Source organism: Crinia signifera, chromosome 5 (genome assembly GCF_055691185.1).
Source record: "Crinia signifera chromosome 5, ASM5569118v1, whole genome shotgun sequence".
Classification (NCBI taxonomy): Eukaryota; Metazoa; Chordata; class Amphibia; order Anura; family Myobatrachidae; genus Crinia; species Crinia signifera.
In genome coordinates, this window is record NC_139221.1 from 207,378,754 (window position 1) to 207,398,359 (window position 19,606).

General features: G+C 45.8%; 1 protein-coding gene across 6 annotated transcripts in view; it reads right to left on the minus strand.

The window, feature by feature from the left end:
* POU6F2 (POU class 6 homeobox 2) overlaps positions 1-19,606 on the minus strand; it is a 513,474-nt gene that overhangs the window by 286,396 nt on the left and 207,472 nt on the right. The window lies entirely within an intron of this gene.

Below are 19,606 nucleotides of genomic sequence, written 5' to 3' on the forward strand. Positions count from 1 at the left end.
TCCCAGGAATGACCGGGCCTAAGAGGGCCCATACCAAGAAGGAGACTAGGAGCAATGAGAGTTGAGAAGAAGCCTCGGACAAGCGGGCATCTAATAACTTAATTTTGCTGATGCTGAGCGATGTCCTTTCAAAGGCAGCAAGCAGGGCCGGCGCTACCCACTCAGCAGCTCCTGCAAAGCAGGTAGGTGCCATGCTGAAAAGGCGCCGTCTCCCTCCCTGCTCTGCTAAAGCTGCCTCAGCCCTCACTGTCACTGCCTCCTGCACGCCACCTGCAGCGCCTGTCTGACAGCGGGCGGGTCGGCAGTATAAAGAGCTGCTCCCTGCACCGCAAGTGCACACAGCCTGCACACCGCCCGCAGTGCCTGTCTGACAGCGGGTAGTATGGAGAGGCTGAGCAGCTCCCTGCACCGCACACACACTGTCATCCTCCTGTGACCTGCCCCCTCTTCCTCCCGGACACTTGCGCTGTGGCATGTAGCGCTGTCTGTGAATGCCTGGATGACATGTCATGTCCGGATCTGCGCCCTACTCATTGCTCCCTGCGCCTGTCATCTGTCAATCAAATGACGAACAGGCAGCAGCGCCGCCCTTCCTTCCCTCTTCTCAGTGTGCTGTGCCAGTGCCACTGCCAGTCCTCAACACTCCGCCCCCTCTATCTCCTCCCCTCTTCTTCCATCTCCTCCGCCAGGGGTGTAATGGCGTCCTCAGCGCCCTGCCTACGCAGATAGAAGAGGAGGGACTGCACAAGAGTTAAACAGCAAATGAACAGTGAGTCTTATTATACATGTTTATAACAATTTTTTTAATAATTGTAGATTTTTTTTTATATTAATTTAGACACTTTTCAAATAATGGGCTGGGTTATGTGCCTAAAGGTGGCCATACACGCTGCAATAGCAGCGTGCGATGCGATGTGCGCTCCTGCAGGCATCGCATTGCACAGTACAAAAAGTATGTGCTGCACATACTTTTTGTACTGCTTTTGTATCACATCGCACACACATTGCATGCATGCCATGCGATGCGATGTGGTGATCTAGCCCATAACGTATGTGATTCTCGCAGCGTGTATGGGCACCTTTAGTGCCTGCAACATTTTGCGGACAAAGCACTGAGATAGTGTATGCATACCCGAGATCCTCCATAGGATCGCATGTTGCATACACTCCCACAATCGGGTTGCAGCTTGTTGCAATGGCAATGTGAAAGGGCGCAACATTTATGGTTTGCAGGAAGGCGCCAGACACCCTAGCACCGGCCCTGGCAGCAAGGACTCTGTTGGATGTTGCTCTATTCTTGCTGTTTGCTGAGGAGTCCCAATAACAGTTCAAGCTTCAGGGCCCCAAAACTGTAGGTTTGCCTTAATAGCGGCAGGCCCTAGTGCTAGTTGCACCACTTCCCCCTTCTATTAAGGTATTATATATGCATGCCAGTGGGAGACAGAGAACCACTACAACATACTATACCAAAGCATTTGCCAACAAACTTAATATTATAATTTCTCTTTTGCTGTTGACTAAATTATAGACGATTGCCATAAGAAGTGCAATAGACCGATATTTATCACACAAATATGGGAAATCAAATAAAAAGCCTTGCATGATTCTACTAAAAATAATCTAGATACATCAGTACTAACATTAGACAAAGTGAACATAGGCCCTTATTCTGATTGATGCGTACTTTTCCGCATACTTTCGGATAGCGTCTTTACGGCGTCTGCGCATGCGTGGAGAACGCCACGCGCATGTGCCACGCATTGACTCCGTACCTGTTCGTGCAAATCCCGTACAAAACTGTGCCCCGCAATCAGTCTTGAAATATGGGCGTATTATGGGCGTCATGCGGAATGAGACATGGGCGTAGTTTCAAAGTGGGAAAAACTGGGAGGAAACATGGGCGGACACGGGGGAGTACACTTATGTTGGGGGGCGTACATTCGGATAGCACTCCGAATGCACGCGACCAAAACCGATAGAAATGTGCGGTGTCCATAAGTCAAGTATTGCTTTGCGGAAACCACTCGGTCTTGCGGTAGCCGAACGGAACGCCTAATGACTACAAGCATTAACACCTGAACCCAATACAATCGACTCCTTTACTCATTACTCACTAATAGGACGCTTGTCAGTGCTTTAATTGAAACCATTGCTGCTTCAAGGAACCTTTACTAAACACACACATATGCTGTACTTGTCCCACACTTTTAAACTGCTAAGAATGGACATCACTGAATATTAATCCTATCAATACACATGTGTATTCTACATGTACTAATTAAACCACACAATTTTGATAAAGTAAAGAAATTTATTTAAAGACATTTCACACACAATGAAACTGTGAAGCAATTAAAAACAAAAACAAAAAATAATACCAAAAACCATGGCAGGAATGTACCAAAATAACTTATAATCCAAAATAAATATAATTGCACACATTCATAGCCACAGCAGAATCATTTGGAACACAACCGGGGACTTAGCAACATCACTTCAAGTACAGCTGACAGTAATGGCAGGCAAAAGAGGGCAACAGGGGAACCAAAAATGACATATGAAGCAAGGGCTCATCTGGTTACCCTCAGCACGTGATTGGACACAAGAAGCTGACACACACAGCACAATGAAAGAGTTGGGACCACATAACGGTGGAGATTAATGCAGCCACAAGTTCATTTGCGAGCACGTTTGCCCTTGGTAGGCTCCTTGGCCTGTGCAGCAGCTCTTCGGCCACGGCCAGATGCTGGGGCAGGTGGAGCAGATGCTGGTGAGGGGGTGGATGGTCTACCCCTCCTGCCAGCAGGGAGTGTTGCAGGTGGTAATGCACCAGAAACAGATGACATTAGGACCCTATTGCTGTTAACTAGCTCCACCATAAGCTCATTATGGTGGAGGAGGAGATCATTTTGACGCGTGGCTTGCTCGGCCAGCACCTGAGCACTTGCAGCCATGGCCTGATGCGCCTGAACCATGGCCTGATGCGCCTCAGCCATGGACTGCATGCTCCCAGCGATGGACTGCTGGGTGCTGACCAAGCTCGCCATGATCTCCTCGGTCCTACGCATCTGTTCTGATGCCAACTCTCCCTGCTGGTTAATGTCCCCAAGCATCTGGGCCAAGCTGGCATAATCGGCTTGGGCCAATGGCTGCTGCTGCACACGGCTACCACTGGGGCCAGGTGGCACGGACTCCTCCACCTCCTGAGAAGACTGTTCACCAAGCAGTGGGGTGTCTGTTGAAAATGAGAAACACAATTAGGACACATTCTAAGATAATTACTTGCACAAGCTTATGGCATGACAAATATTTACCTTCCAGAAAAGACGCAAACACTTCAGCTGGGGCCTCGCTATCCATCGTGCTCACCCCCCTGACCTCCTCAACTGCTACACAGCTCTCGGCCATCAACTCCAGGGGGGTGAACTCTAGCCCTGATGGCATGGGCCCGGCCCCAGATCTCTGGCTGTGTTCCCACCGCTTGGTCATCTTCCTCTTCAGGTTGGTTTTGAAGTCGTGCCACCTGCAATGTAAGTTGTCATATTAATACATGTCACTCCAGATGTTAGATGTTGCAGCCATTGCTCTGTGCTACATATTACGACATGTGCTTCATGTCAAAAACATGACATTACATTCAACTATGATATCAACCGTTACAATACACATTCACACTCACCCTACTCTAACTCTCAACTAAATAACATGGCAATCATGTCTGTGTATCGTACCAACCTCACCGGCCATTTGCCAAATCCATCTGAGCATTAATTCAAACATTACTTGTCTATTACTGGGCACATGTATCACAAAACAACTTGCCTCTTCTTGACATGCTCCGCCTCACGAACTTGTGGCGCCACTTCATTAATCTCTGCCGTTATGTCTTCCCAAATCTTCCATCTGCGTGTGTGTGTCAGCCTCTCCGGTGGACACTCAATCCAATCACGTGCTCGCGGAACCAGGATGGCAAGCTCCTGTGCTTCATATGCCTTATTTCGGGAACTTGGTTCCTCTGTTGGCCTCTTTTTCCCCTTGCCACGTCCATGCCCACGCCCACTGGCACGTGGCGCTGTACTTGAAGTGCTGCCCATGGTAGTATCTTGTGAAGTCCCCGGTTGTGTTCCAAAGGATTCTGCTGAGGCTGCATATGAGGCAGCTGCAGGTTGCCCTGCTGTAGAAGGGCCAGGTGCAGGTTGCCCTGCTGGAGAAGGGCCAGGTGCAGGTTGCCCTGCTGGAGAAGGGCCAGGTGCAGGTTGCCCTGCTGGAGAAGGGCCAGGTGCAGGTTGCCCTGCTGGAGAAGGGCCAGCAGCCTCAGCATTTCCCACTGCCTGCATGTGCAGTGGCACATAGGAGGTGCTGGAGTCCATCTTGTCAAAAAGTAGCTGCAACTCTTGGTCCACCTCTGATTGGGATCCAGACATGTTAGCAGCAACTTTGTCACATTCTAATACACCTTTATATACTGTTTGTGTATCCTGTTTGGCGTACATCAGCGGCAGCTGCGTTCCGTGCTCGAGCATAACGACCGCCTGCGTACGGCGTGGTTTTTTCGCGCCGCATACGTTGCGGAAATTCCATTGTGTAAAACCTGGCGAAACTTCTACATGAAATATTGGTCACCAATTCTAACATTGCATAGAATCTTCGGATACACCTGTGACTATCGCACAATATACATGCTATTTGGTAGCATGACATGACATTTGGTTCATGACTACTGTGGTATTGTTGATTTTGATTGCAATCTAAAAGTAGCCCAATACCTTAGAAAATCCAGGCCACAAGTCATGCAATACTCATCACTACTGTTATAGACAACACATGTGAGAGGCCTATAAATAGTGAATTGCTGCTAGAATCATTTGTCTCCAGATCTGTACTTGTCAGGGTCTAAGGTAAGCTCTTCCATGGTCCTTGTAGATATGATATCCATTAACAATGTAAGTGTATGAATGTATGCACCATTGCCTCACTGACTACAGATTGTTGGGCCAGCAAAGTGTTTGTAGCATTATAGCAACATGTCACATGTTCACTATTTCAATCACAGGTCTTAAACCTGTGTGTGTCCATCTATTGCAGGACAACATGTCCCAGCAATAGGTGAAATGTGTCAGAGTACATGATGTCGGCAACAAATGCAGACACCTTTGATACTCAAGTAGTGTTTAGTAGTTCGATGTTGTAAGCATCTGTGTGTTTAGGACGGTGTGTATTGAGTTCATATTATTGTTACATCATTATAGAGTCAAATGGATCTTCGCTATTTGACGGGGCGGCCATCTATTGTACGTATTGAAGCCTACAAATCTATTTGTTGTCGGATATGGCCATTATGTGCATAGGTGCATCATTATTTATGTTCATTTCTTTCTAGGTTGCTGAAGCAATGATGGCATTCATGGAAAGGAGGCTAAGGGCACTTGCGGCTCTCCCCACTCGTCGCCCAAGGAGGCCAGGACGTGCTAGAATCTATCGCACATGGGTGACTCTGTTTGGTATGCCCGATGATGAGGTACTTACTAGGTACCGGTTACCGCCACATGTCATTCTGGATCTGCTCTCGTTAATTGAGAGTGATCTGGAACCTCTACACGGGATCACGACAGCAATTCCGCCTCACACACAGCTGCTGGCGGTGTTGCATTTCTGCGCCTCAGGATCATTCCAACAAGTAGTGGCAGTACTTGCTGGAATATCTCAGCCGGCCTTCTGCCGAATCCTGAGGCGTGTGACGTTGGCCATGTTCAGGCGCAAGGGGCACTTCATGGCCATGACATTTGCCACCGAGACCCTGCGCAGAAGCCAGCAGGCCTTCCATCAAATTGCTGGCTTCCCTAATGTGATAGGGGCTGTGGATGGCACCCATGTACCATTTGTGCCTCCATCTCGAAGTGAGAAGATATATAGGAACCGCAAATTGTTCCACTCACTGAACGTGATGGTGGTATGTGGCCCATCCATGGAAATTCTCGCCTTCAACTCGAAGTTTCCCGGAAGTGCCCATGACTCTCATGTCATCCGACAAACCGTGATATGGCAAAGACTACAAGAGCTGGAAGGCCGTGATGCGTGGGTTCTGGGTGACTCCGGTTACCCATGTACGCCCTGGCTACTTACGCCGTACAGCTCCCCAGCACCGGGCCCACAGGAGGCATTCAATGGGGCGCATGTTGCCACCAGGCAAGTGGTGGAGCGCTCAATTGGCCTTTTAAAGGGTCGATTTAGAGTGCTCCACCGCACTGGTGGGGACTTACAGTATGCGCCTGAAATGGTGTCGAGGATCGTGGGCCTGTGTGTATTTTTCCATAACATTGCTGTGCGGCGTGAGATACCCTTTGATGAGTGGGAGGTTCCATCTGAGCCGCAAGATCCGCCCATGCGCCCATCCCGCGCCCCTGAATGCCGGAGGGGATACCAGCTGCGGGACTCTGTGGCGCAAAGATTCTTCAGGTACATTTTATATAGTTGACCAGAACACACCAATTGTTGTAAAAATCACCCCTTCAAATAAGTACAGTGTGTTAGTTGTCAGTGTTACAAAACGACAATTAGCCAGCCTGCCCTCCTAATGGCAAAGAAATTGTAGATATTTATCATATGTGCTTAGTTTTGGTGGAAGTACAATATAGGTGCTCATTATTATACCTTGTGCAAGGGATCTTATGTGTTTGTTATATCTTCATTATTGTAGTTGATACTATCCCTGATGTCTGGTGAGTACATTGATTTATTCTCTAATGTGGTGGGGACTTTTTTCTGTGTTGATGTATGATTTGTTTGCAGATATATATATATATATATATATATATATATATATATATATATATATATATATGATATTGGAATTTATGAACATGTTTAAAAATTTCAAGGAGCAGCCAGGCAGCCAGGCAGCCAGGCAGCCAGGCAGGCAGGCAGGCAGGCAGCCAGCGCTGGTGTATAATGCTGGACTCAGGATACCTGCAAGTATGTGTATGTGTCTTTTAAACATAAATGTACGCATACACATAGATGCATAGAGTAAGTAATGCTAAGTACAGCTATGCGTTGCTAAGCTATAGCACGCGTTGCTTGGCGGAGCGAGGCGTTATTGGATTTGCAAAGTGCATACACACTGTGTTTTATATATATCAGATTTGTTCATTGCCATACATCAGCACTACCGTTTTGAAGGCATGCGAATTTGTCACCATTTGTGTTGGCGCAGAGACGCTGTTCATGTCAAGATGAACAATAAAGTTATTAACAGAAATAACTGTGATAAACCAATGCCACCACATGATTGGTTGATTGATGCCATTGTTAACATGGCGGAGACACGCAGGGCAGAGCCGTTTTCGCCTGCGGAACTGAGGGCTCTGGTCTCCGTCATGGAGACAAGGCTGGGCCGTGCAGGGCCGTTCATAACAAATGGCCAGAAGCGGCGGGCCTATGCTGCGGCAGGGCGCCGCATTTTCGCCCGCACTCGGGTGCGGAGGACCATCGGCCAGCTAGAGAGGCGGTGGTCAGACCTCCGCAGGCGCCAGCCCCAGCTTCTCCACCAGATTAGGAGGGAGATAGCTGATTGTGAGTATTTTAGCTATGAAATTTCGCACTGACATCATAGCATATATAAACTATAACAATTGTCTCATGATAAGTGGGTGTCCATGGGTTTAAAAGTCCATAGACTGTTATGTGTGCTTCTTCCTGGTTAACATGCAGTCATGTGCCTTTTATATGTAATTACATAGCATTCATGATTCTGATGCATACAATGTGCCAGATCTAATATGTGTTAAACATTGATAAATGCCAGGGTTGTAATGATTGAACAAATTACTAACAATCACATAATAACTTAAATGTCACACTTTGGAGTCCATTAACAGTAAGGAGCTACTTTCAAACATCGTTTGCCAACATTATCACCCTTCCATGTATGTCTTGTTATGGATTAATACATGTGCCCCAATGACCCTACATTGACCATGATTTTGGTTTCTTCCACACAGCACGAGCCAGAGCACGACAGGCACGTGAACAGGCCGAGGCAGGCCAGGCCGAGGAGGAGGGGCAAGAGCCTGATGAGGAGGTGCCGCCGATGGTGGAGGAGGAGCAAGTGGAGGAGGAGGAGGAGCAGATGGTGGAGGAGGTGGAGGAGATGGTGGAGGAGGTGGAGGAGATGGTGGAGGAGGAGTATGTGGTGGAGGAGGTGGTGGAGGAGGAGGAGGTGCCTGAGGAGGTGGTGGTGGAGGAGGTGGAAGAGGAGTTGGTGGCGGAGGAGGAGGTGGAGGAGGTGTTGGTGGCGGAGGAGGAGGTGGAGGAGGTGGAGGAGGTGGTGGTGGTGGAGGAGGTGGTGGTGGCGGAGGAGGAGGTGGAGGAGCTGATGGTGGCGGAGGAGGTGGCGGAGGAGGGGGCTGAGGAGGCCACGGTTGCCCCGGAGTTGGCCGAATCCGAGGGGGAGGAGGCGTGTGAGGCGCCGGAGGCCCAACAAATCGGTATGTATACATAATGCATCATTCATGAAGTAGTTGTACTGGTATTTGTTATGTAGCACTGGTGATGGTAAATTTTGTTAGAATACTATTAATACAGAACCCAAAGTGGGTAGCTACAGATACAGGTACGGGTTAGATGGGGTGTCCAAGGCATCCCTTTCATCCAGGACACCTCTGAATTACACAGGTTTGTGGGATGGCTTGGAGCTCCATTTTGACTGCCACATAACCGTTGTAGTTAAACAGGATTCTGGAGTAAAGGGATGAGTGTATCATTTGTGGATTAAATTCACCTGCTGCAAGCGTCGATTCTGACCCATCATATAGTGGAATGTATCTTTTTGTTGAATGTTATTTATAAACTATATGATGTATGCTATAAATGGAGTATGGGCCGGCCTACCTTGGAATGGAGTCACAAATTGCCAGTGTCCCTGGAGCCTCCTCTACCTAAACACCCCCTGTAGTTCAGATTGTTTTTTTGCCCTCACAGAATTGTAGGTTGGTTGAGACTGAATTATGATTTGGAGGATGTGTACTGTGCATTCCTGACATTTGCATAACTCCCATGCCACGAACCATCACTGAACTTAGACTGAGGAGATTGTGACAAGTTCTTATTGACGGAGGCCATGACATGCTTGTCATTGGTTAGTCATGGGTGGGTTGTGAATGAGAAGAAACACTATGACTGTTATGTCTTCTGCAGAGTAAAGGGTAGAGGGACAAAAACACAGTATGTAGTAAATAAGTTTGCATGTATGTATGTATATATGTATGTGTCATATCTATTTATCTATGTGTGTCTCTATCTCTCTACATATATATATATATATATATATATATATATAGATATATATATATATATATATATATATATCTATATATATATATATATATATATATATATATATTACACATGTCACCTAGCATTTCTGCAATTTATGTAGCAGTATGTGAAATGTATGCATGAATATCATGACTAATTTTTGCCCCTTTCACATGCCCACAGATGCCACAACACCGGCAGATGAGGGGGTTCGTGGGGCCCTCCTGCGGATGGGCCACCATTTGCGGCTCCTAATAGCCGACCTACAGGACCTCCGAGATTTACTGTTATAATTTATTATTTTTTCCTTTTATATTTAAATGTTACATTTTCAAATCAATAAATGTTTTATGCAAGGTCAAAGTTGTTGGTTTTATTTGCACATTAAACAGTATATGTGTAGATTGTTTATAATATTTTACACAGGGTCTAATACAAACCATTGCACTTCAATTGCTGTAAGGGTTAATGTGTGCAATGCATGTGTTAGGCATGCTTGTAAGGATATATTGGCATCTAATTGATTCCAATTCCAAACAGGCATTTTTGTATGAGGATAGGTAATTGAATAAGTGGGTCATGTGATGTATTGCAGAATAGACATAATAGTTTGTAGTTTGGCGTAAATACACCGCTTCCGTGCGGAAGCACCGCTTGCCATCCGTTTGGATGCGGGATTCCCGTGCATACTCTGTAATACCGTGCAGAATCGGAGTGTTTCACCCGCACACGTATGGTTTGTATTTCGTCCGTAAACACGCCCTGTTCTTAAAGAGTGAGTCCGTCCGAATGCGGAGGACACGTGGGCGTTTCTACGGACGATGGCCGCACGCGGCAGCACACCGTGGCGTGCGGACCGCACCGTAAGAATTCGGGAATATCCGCACCGATCAGAATAAGGGCCCTAGTCATACTGTATACAGGCAAATAGTTTTGCAAGCCTAATGATGTTGAGCAGATAGCAGGATGGACAATAAAATTGTAACATATAATAAATGCAGTAGACAGGACAAAAACATATAACTTCACTGTGCACTCTTAAATCTTGTAATACAAATTACCAAGTTAAAGTCAAAAGCTCATTGTCTTGGATGACAATAGAAACGGTGACATTTAAAAGCATACTGTAGTGGCATCATTTTCAGTATCGTCTTGGTGTAATTCTAGCACATATTATATTTAACTTCCAATAAAGTATGATAAAAAACAAACCAAAATTTCACACTAAAATTACAACTCCTAATTAAAAATAATACACTATGCTAAAATAATAAATGAAACAGCTGCAGATTTCCAAATTCCAGGTTGTAATGAAAACATTTCTCTATTGTAACCTAGACAGAATCTGAGTGGTTGCTACAGTAAGATCAACATCACCCTTTGGCTTAGAGTTGTGAGGGGCATGATCTAGATTAATGCTAAAGGTGCATACACACTGTACAATTTTTTTGACCAATTTCGTTGAAAGACCTTGATGACCAATTTTCCTTGAACCCAGTGTCCTGGACGAAAGATGTTGATGAGAGAAGAAAGACCTAGCTACAGTTTATAGGCATTTTTTTTAAAGATATCCCAATTGAGCTGCATGCACAGTTGACGAACAAACTTGATGAACAACTGGCAGGTATGCGCATCATCATTCGTCGTTTGATGCATACACACTGAAAGATAATTTGACCAATATCATTCAGAAGGGCCAAAATGAATGAAATTGGTCAAAAAAAATTGTACAGTGTGTATGCACCTTAAGGGTTGGGGTTAAATAAGCTCAAAATTCGATTTGGCTCTATAGTACAGGATGTGGCACTTTGGCACCTTTGGACTAGCTGATTTTTGTTTTTGTTGTACACAAATCTGAGTCTGTTATAAGATGGCCTTGCAGAAAACGGAATTGATCCCTAAATTGTAGTATTAAATTTAAGCTTTCCAGTACTTGTGGTTTACATGCAAAAGCAGCCAGTATTTACCATGCATGCAAAAACAAAATACAGTATACGTATTTTCACCCCTTGAACTACAACATGATCTGTCCAAGCACAAACTTGTTGCTTGCAAGCAACCCCGTAGTGAGGAAGGTCCTTATTAAACATACAAACAAATTAAGGCAACGGGTGAAAATGATGTTGCAATGAAAAGTGTACAAATTTAATATTTTTATCATACTGGGAAAATGCTGATGGTTTTTCCATGCATCACATACTGTAAATACAGAGCAGTTTGATTATAAGAGAGTCTGTTAGCACGAAGTGGTATTTATTGACACTGAATATAAATCCCCAATAGCTACATTAACCAGTACAAACCCTATGCATCTATCATCCTATTAATAATTCTGACTCATTTTCAGCCCATATATATTATTTATATAGAGGGGGTATGTGGTAGTTTTAGGAAGGAATCATTTTATAAAGAATTTAAACAATGAATAAAAATTCAGGGACATTTCATCTCTGTGGAACTACAAGTCCCAGAGTGTGCTTAAAACACAACTGTTACTGTCAAGCTGGCAAAATTACTGGACAATCCAGTGTATCACTGCTTAATGAGATCCAACAGGAAGTCTCTGTGGAACTACAAGTCTCAGAGCATGCTTAAAACACAATGGTTACTGCAGAGCTGGTAATATTACCGGACATTCCAGCATTTCACTTCTCAATGAGATTCAACAGAGAATCCCCTGTGGAACTACAAGTCCCAGAGTGTGCTTAAAACACAATTGTTACTGCAGAGCTGCCAATATTACCAAGCAATCCAGTGTTTCATTGCTTAATTAGACCCAACAGGGGTGTCTCCATGTGAGTGGTACACCACTTGCATTTTGCTCCTGGTGACCTATTATTCAAACTAACGGATTTGCACTTTGTATACGTACACTTGTAATAATGGCTGATTGTCTTAAGGGGAGAGACTGCCCTCCTAGTATTATGTGTAGTAGTCAGAACTCGTCCGCCCTTGTCCTTCTTTCATCCATCATTAGAACAGAAAAGTTTACTTCTGCTGCCTGTAGACCCCTCGTGCCCCCCCCCCCTCCCCACACACACACACACACACACACTTGTGCCCACCAGCTACCCCCCTACTCGGCCCCACCCCCTGCATAGAGCATACTGTTCTGTCACCTGTAATATATATCGTAGCCTGTCCTCCCTACTTGTCTCAGTCTGTCCTCTGACCCCTCCTTACCTGTCACAGCAAACCCTCTGACCTAGGGTGACCAACTCATCCCTTTAATCCAGGACACATATTAAATACACAGGTTCTGTGGCAGTTTAAAACCAGGTGAAATGGAGTCTTGAGGTGTGGCAGTTTAAAACCAGGTGAAAGCCAGCCACAGAACCTGTGTAATTAATATGTGTCCCGGATTAAAGGGATGAGTTGGTCACCCTACTCTGACCCCTACCTACCTGTCTCAGTCTGCCATCTGAACCGAACCCTCCTTTCCCTTCACAGCCTGCCCTCTGACCCCGCCCTACCTGGTCTTAGTCTGTCCTCTGACCCCTCCATATCTGTTGCAGCCTACTCTATGACCCCTCCCTACCTATCACAGTTGACCATCTGACCCTTCCCGGCTCTCTGAATCCCCCCACCCCTAACTGTCACAGCATGCGCTCTGCCCTTCCTATCACAACCTGCCCTGTGCTTTCTACCTGTTGCAGCCTGCCCTCTTCCATATACCCAGCCAGGACTGGCTCCAGGGAGATTCTAATAGATCCGTCGTATGAGGGTGCCACACAACAGAGTTGCAGTTGCAGATGTTGTCTGCAATTGACAGAATGGAAGCTCCAGTAAGTATTAGTGCAGGGGGTTTGGTTTTTATTTATTTCCAATGGGGGATAATGTACCTTATTTTATTGTATTTTTGTGTGTGTGTGTGTGTGTGTGTGTGTGTGTGTGTGTGTGTGTGTGTGTGTGTGACAATAAATATGAATATGAATGTGTTTTTATATTGTGCCTGCGAGGAACAATGGGCCTGATATTAGACGATTTTGCAAAACTAGTTCAGTTTAATGGGATGGGAGGGGGTGCAGCAAAGATGGATCTGTACCATTTTTGGGGTAGCTGTATAACGTCACATGCAGCCGCTGGGAGACAAAAATTACAGCAATGTGTCTGCCTTCACAGCCAGGCTGCGAATGCAGGAGGCTACCCTTAATGCCTAGATCTGCAATGCAATCGACATTGCTTGGAAGAACTTTGGGCATCACTGTGTGTTATATAGTATGTAATAGGCATCACGGTGTGTTATATAGTATGTAGTGGGCATCATGGTGTGTTATATAGTATGTAATAGGCATCACGGTGTGTTATATAGTATGTAATAGGCATCACGGTGTTTTATATAGTATGTAATGGGCATCACAGTGTGTTATATAGTATGTAATGGGCATCACAGTGTGTTATATAGTATGTAATGGGCATCACGGTGTGTTATATAGTATGTAATGGGCATCACAGTGTGTCATATAGTATGTAGTGGGCATCACTGTGTGTTATATAGTATGTAGTGGGCATCACGGTGTGTTATATAGTATGTAATGGGCATCACAGTGTGTTATATAGTATGTAGTGGGCATCACGGTGTGTTATATAGTATGTAATAGGCATCACGGTGTGTTATATAGTATGTAATGGGCATCACAGTGTGTTATATAGTATGTAATGGGCATCACAGTGTGCTATATAGTATGTAATGGGCATCACGGTGTATTATATAGTATGTAATGGGCATCACAGTGTGTTATATAGTATGTAATGGGCATCAGAGTGTGTTATATAGTATGTAATGGGCATCACGGTGTGTTATATAGTATGCAATGGGCATCACAGTGTGTTATATAGTATGTAGTGGGCATCACTGTGTGTTATATAGTATGTAGTGGGCATCATGGTGTGTTATATAGTATGTAATGGGCATCACAGTGTGTTATATAGTATGTAGTGGGCATCAGGGTGTGTTATATAGTATGTAATGGGCATCACGGTGTGTTATATAGTATGTAATGGGCATCACGGTGTGTTATATAGTATGTAGTGGGCATCCCGGTGTGTTATATAGTATGTAATGGGCATCACGGTGTGTTATATAGTATGTAATGGGCATCACGGTGTGTTATATAGTATGTAATGGGCATCACGGTGTGTTATATAGTATGTAATGGGCATCACAGTGTGTTATATAGTATGTAATGGGCATCATGGTGTGTTATATAGTATGTAATGGGCATCACGGTGTGTTATATAGTATGTAGTGGGCATCACGGTGTGTTATATAGTATGTAATAGGCATCACGGTGTGTTATATAGTATGTAATGGGCATCACAATGTGTTCTATAGTATGTAATGGGCATCACGGTGTGTTATATAGTATCTAGTGAGCATCACGGTGTGTTATATAGTATGTAATGGGCATCACGGTGTGTTATATAGTATGTAATGGGCATCACGGTGTGTTATATAGTATGTAATGGGCATCACGGTGTGTTATATAGTATGTAATGGGCATCACGGTGTGTTATATAGTATGTAATGGGCATCACGGTGTGTTATATAGTATGTAATGGGCATCACGGTGTGTTATATAGTATGTAGTGAGCATCACGGTGTGTTATATAGTATGTAATGGGCATCACGGTGTGTTATATAGTATGTAGTGGGCATCACGGTGTGTTATATAGTATGTAATGGGCATCACGGTGTGTTATATAGTATGTAATGGACATCACGGTGTGTTATATAGTATGTTATGGGCATCACAGTGTGTTATATAGTATGTAATGGGCATCACGGTGTGTTATATAGTATGTCATGGGCATCACGGTGTGTTATATAGGGTGACATTCTATGGGATGCGATTTTGATTATTTTGCGGTAATTAGACCACAAAATGGCGATATCGCATTTTTCATAGAAATCGCAAATTTAATGTGATGCGCTAAGGGACTGAAATCGCATATTATGTGCGTTAAGGTATGCTGAGAAAAATTGCGAAATTAATTCGCATTTTTATCACATCCAGATGTTTTCGTATAGAAAAGTATACAATTCGCTTATTTAATGCAATGCGCATTTGCACATCGCATTAATTAGGTGCCTAATTTTCGCACTTATTTCAGACCAGGGTCTGTTTGTCGAATTAGCCAGAACCCTGCACAGATCGCAATGTTCTGTGCAGGGTTCTGCTGTAAAAAATAAAATAAAGGGTTAAAATAAAAAAAAAACGAGCGCGGGGTCCCCCGCCCGAGTATAACAAGCCCCGGGCTCACTGAGCCGGTGCTGGTGACATAAAATCAGGGTCCCCGACAAATCGGGGTCCCCTTGATTTCATGAAACCAGCACCAGGCTCAAGGTCCGGCGCTGGTTCCCAAAATACGGGGGACAAAGTGACTAGGGGTCCCCCGTATTTTAAGAACCAGCACCGGACACAACCAGCCAGCAGGGTAATGCCACAGCCGGGGGAAACTTATTATATAAGCTCCCGCGGCCAAAGCATTAACCCCCTGGCTGGTCAGCATGGGCAGGGGTCCTGGGGAAGTGGGGACCCCCCCAATGAAGGGGTCCCCCCCCTCCAGGACTTACCAGCCCATGCTGATAGTCCGGGGCTGTCCTTGATGCCCCTGGGCGGTGGGCATCGGGCTGATGGCTTGTGTAAAAAAAAGAAGTACAACTATTGTTTTATACTGGTGAACTATGAGTCCCAGCAAGCCTACCCCGCATGCTGGGACTTGGAGAACCACAAGTCCCAGCATGCGGGGCATTAAAGGGCCGCTGGCACTTGTAGTTCAGCAGTACAAAAAATAGTTAACAAAATCACACTGACACACTGTAAAATAAAAGTTTAATACATACAAAACACACACACACTGATACTTACCTACCTTGAGCCCGTAGGTCGGTCCCTGGGTCCTGGGTCCGGGCTCTGGGGCTCCAGGGCCGAAGAGTCCGGTTCCTTGGGCCTTGGTCCTGGTTCCGGGGCTGGTCCTGGGGTTCCGGGGCTCCTGGGCTGCCGAATCCGGGGTCCGGGATCCGAGGTAGTCCCCAGGGGTACCTAAGGAAGCAAATCCAACTCACCTGGTCCCCGGCGACGACCTCAGAATCCTCTCCGGTGACAGCGCTGGTCCCATCTGCTACCCGGCTCGCAGGACTTTGACAGGCGCTGTGATGTTTCCTCCCCGGTGTCTCTGCACAGAATGATTTCTTGGCCAATCAGGAGCCGAGAAAGTCGGCTCCTGATTGGCCAGAAATCATTCTCAATACAGACGCCGAGGAAGTAACATCTCAGCGCATCTAGAGCAGAGATGTTTCCTCCTCGGCATCTCTAGTTAGAATGATTTCTGGCCAATCAGGAGCCGACTTTCTCGGCTCCTGATTGGCCAAGAAATCATTCTGTGCAGAGACGCCGAGGAGGAAACATCTCAGCGCCTGCCGGCATTGTCCCGCTGCGGGGGTGGCAGTTGGGAGCCCCCCAAGCTGATTGAATAGACGCTGTGCGCATGCACACAGCGTCTATTCGCGGCCGAAAATGGGGTTGCGGCTAATTTGCATAAGTCGCGACCTCATTTGCATAGGCACGCGAGTGTCCCTATTCCAGCAGCCAAGAAGTTTGGAGGTATGCACCAGAGGTAGACCCAAGCACAGAGGAGACATTTGTACTACAAGTACACAGTTAGACTATCCTAAGCAGAGAGGAGAACATAGTACACAGCAGCACTGAGGGAGACAGCCCCAGCTAATAAAATAATTACAGCACAGCACACCAGAGGTGTGCTGTGCTGTAATTATTTTATTAGCTGGGGCTGTCTCCCTCAGTGCTGCTGTGTACAGCAGTACTACAAGTACACAGTTAGACTTCACAGCAGCACTGATAGACAGCCCCAGCGAATATTGCGTTCAAGGTCAAGCTCAAGCTCAAGTTTAAGCCCCAGCAGCAGCACCAACACACCCTCTCCCAACCCACTACTAGACTGGAGTGAAGATGACGGGCGCAGCAGCCGCTATTTAAATCCTCGCGAAATCCGGCGCCGGGAGATGACGTTCTGTCCATGCGGACGGACCCGAGTCAGCGCTGCTCAGAACCGGGCTCGGAATGATGACGTCCGTGGGGGCTCGGATCTCTGTTGTGTCGAGTCTTCTTACTAAAGCTATTCTGCAGTATGAGTTACCTTCTTTGTTTTTATACATAATAGATGATGTGTAACGACAACAGCTGTCAACTGATAATGTTACTAGTTTACCTTATCCATCATTTTGCTGACACCTCTTTTTGTAAGATATGTATTATGTATTTAAATTGAGCATTCAATGTGAAGGTGCAGGAATTGTAATTTATCACTCTCTCACACACACAGACACACAGACACACACACACAGAGACTCACTCAGAGATATGTAATCATCTGTACTGTGTAACTTCCTACTTAATAAAAAACAAACAAAAAAATCTTGTTATACTTAATTAATACTACCATATGTATATCTACTATCTATATCTGTAGTGTCCTCTCTGGATAAAGCAGAGAGGAGATTCAGGTGGCTGGGGCTGGACTATTCATGTCTTTAGGCCCTTAGCAACAAAATTTGAATAGGCCAAAATTACATGGTACAATAAATCTGTATGCAGGGCTGCCACTAAGAATTTTGGGGCCCGGAATGGATTTCCAGTCCATGCCCTCTCCCTTCACTTACCGCCCGACTCAGCATTTCCCGAAGCATAGGCTTCTTCAATGCAGGGTGCTGGCAGCCAATTAAAATGCAGCACCGGCTGGTGAGCCAACCAGAGCTTGTGTATGGGCAGCCGCTCTGATTGGTTAACAGTACTCAAGCTCTGATTGGCTCAAAAGCCGGTGCAGCATTTTAATTGGCCACCAGTGTCCTGCATTAAAGAAGCTTTTGCTTCGGGACCTGCTGAGTCCCGAGGACCGAGCGCAGAAGAGGATTGTGGTGGGGAAAATGAGCTGCCTGGGCCCTTCTAGAGGCCGGGGCCAGGGACAGCTGTACCCACAGCGCCCCCCTGTTGGCGGCCCTGGCTGTATGACATACAGTATTATGCAACAAAAGAGTACAGTATATGGAACATATACAAGGTACTTGATTAAATGAAGGTTGGCTACCCTCTCAGAATGGCCAGAGTGTCCCAGAAATCAGGTCCCCCTCACGCCCCCCGCAAAGGTAGGCAAGCCTCCTAGAATTGTGCCCGTCCTCTGCGACCCCCCCCCCCCCATCAGTGGGGGTCCGTGTGCGATGCCTGAAATACTGTCATTGCACAGTGGGGGGCGTGGCTACAAGGACACGATTGTGCTGTCCACACCCCCAAATGCATCTTACCTTTTCTAGTACCACCCCCAACCCATCCCGCCCCTTTCCTACCCTGTCAGCTGTCCTGGCCTCCTGCCTTACAACAACTGGCTCAGCCCAAAGGTAGTCAACCCTGGATTAAATGCAGAACATAACATCATTATATAGAAGTTCTGATTTTTCCATGCTCCCTCATTGAGTAAGGAATATGTTACAAAGCAATTGGCAGTATGAGGCCACTTGAGGGAGGTGACAGGGTATGTCTGCGAAAATGCAGGTGCATGTCCTGACCATTTCTGGGGCGAACAAATGCAATCTCACACGCAATGTCACATACAGCGCCACAGCTTCCGAGGTCATTCTGTGTGCCCCTTCTCAGGGAGTCGATGTTCCTCACATCTGCATTGCACTTATGACAGAGTACACAGATGCAGGGAATGTTGCAATGGCTTCAGAGGGCGTCTTTCCTCACTTTTGGGTAAGCACTACACTGAAAATGAATGGATCACTGCTGTGTCGGCATTGTTATCACATCTGAATCAGGCCCATCCTTTTGTTTGGATGCCCCTGGTAGGATTCTTGGCAGTGTTTGCCCCATTCACTTTCATTGCAAACTCTATTTTGTGATACCCTCTCTGCTGGTGTTAGATAATGATAATGTCACAGGCTAGACACAGATAGGACACATTTTAAATTTACTAAAATAATTATTGCACATTGTGATATCACTTCAAGCTGCCCTTCCCTCACTAGCATGATTGACAGAAGAAAAAGGTCCTATCAAAAGGTATTTCTAGAACTCACAATAAATAAAAACATAAATTTAGTGGGATAATATTATTGCCGATATTACTGAAAGATTGACTAATCCTTGGAGTATCCCCAGCACTGCAGTGTGTGTCAGAGATGCAGGTGAGCTGAGAGCTCAGCCACTTTCACAGTCCAGAAAGCGTGACAATGCTCCACGCCAGAGGGAGGAAAGGCTAATTGAGAAGTGTG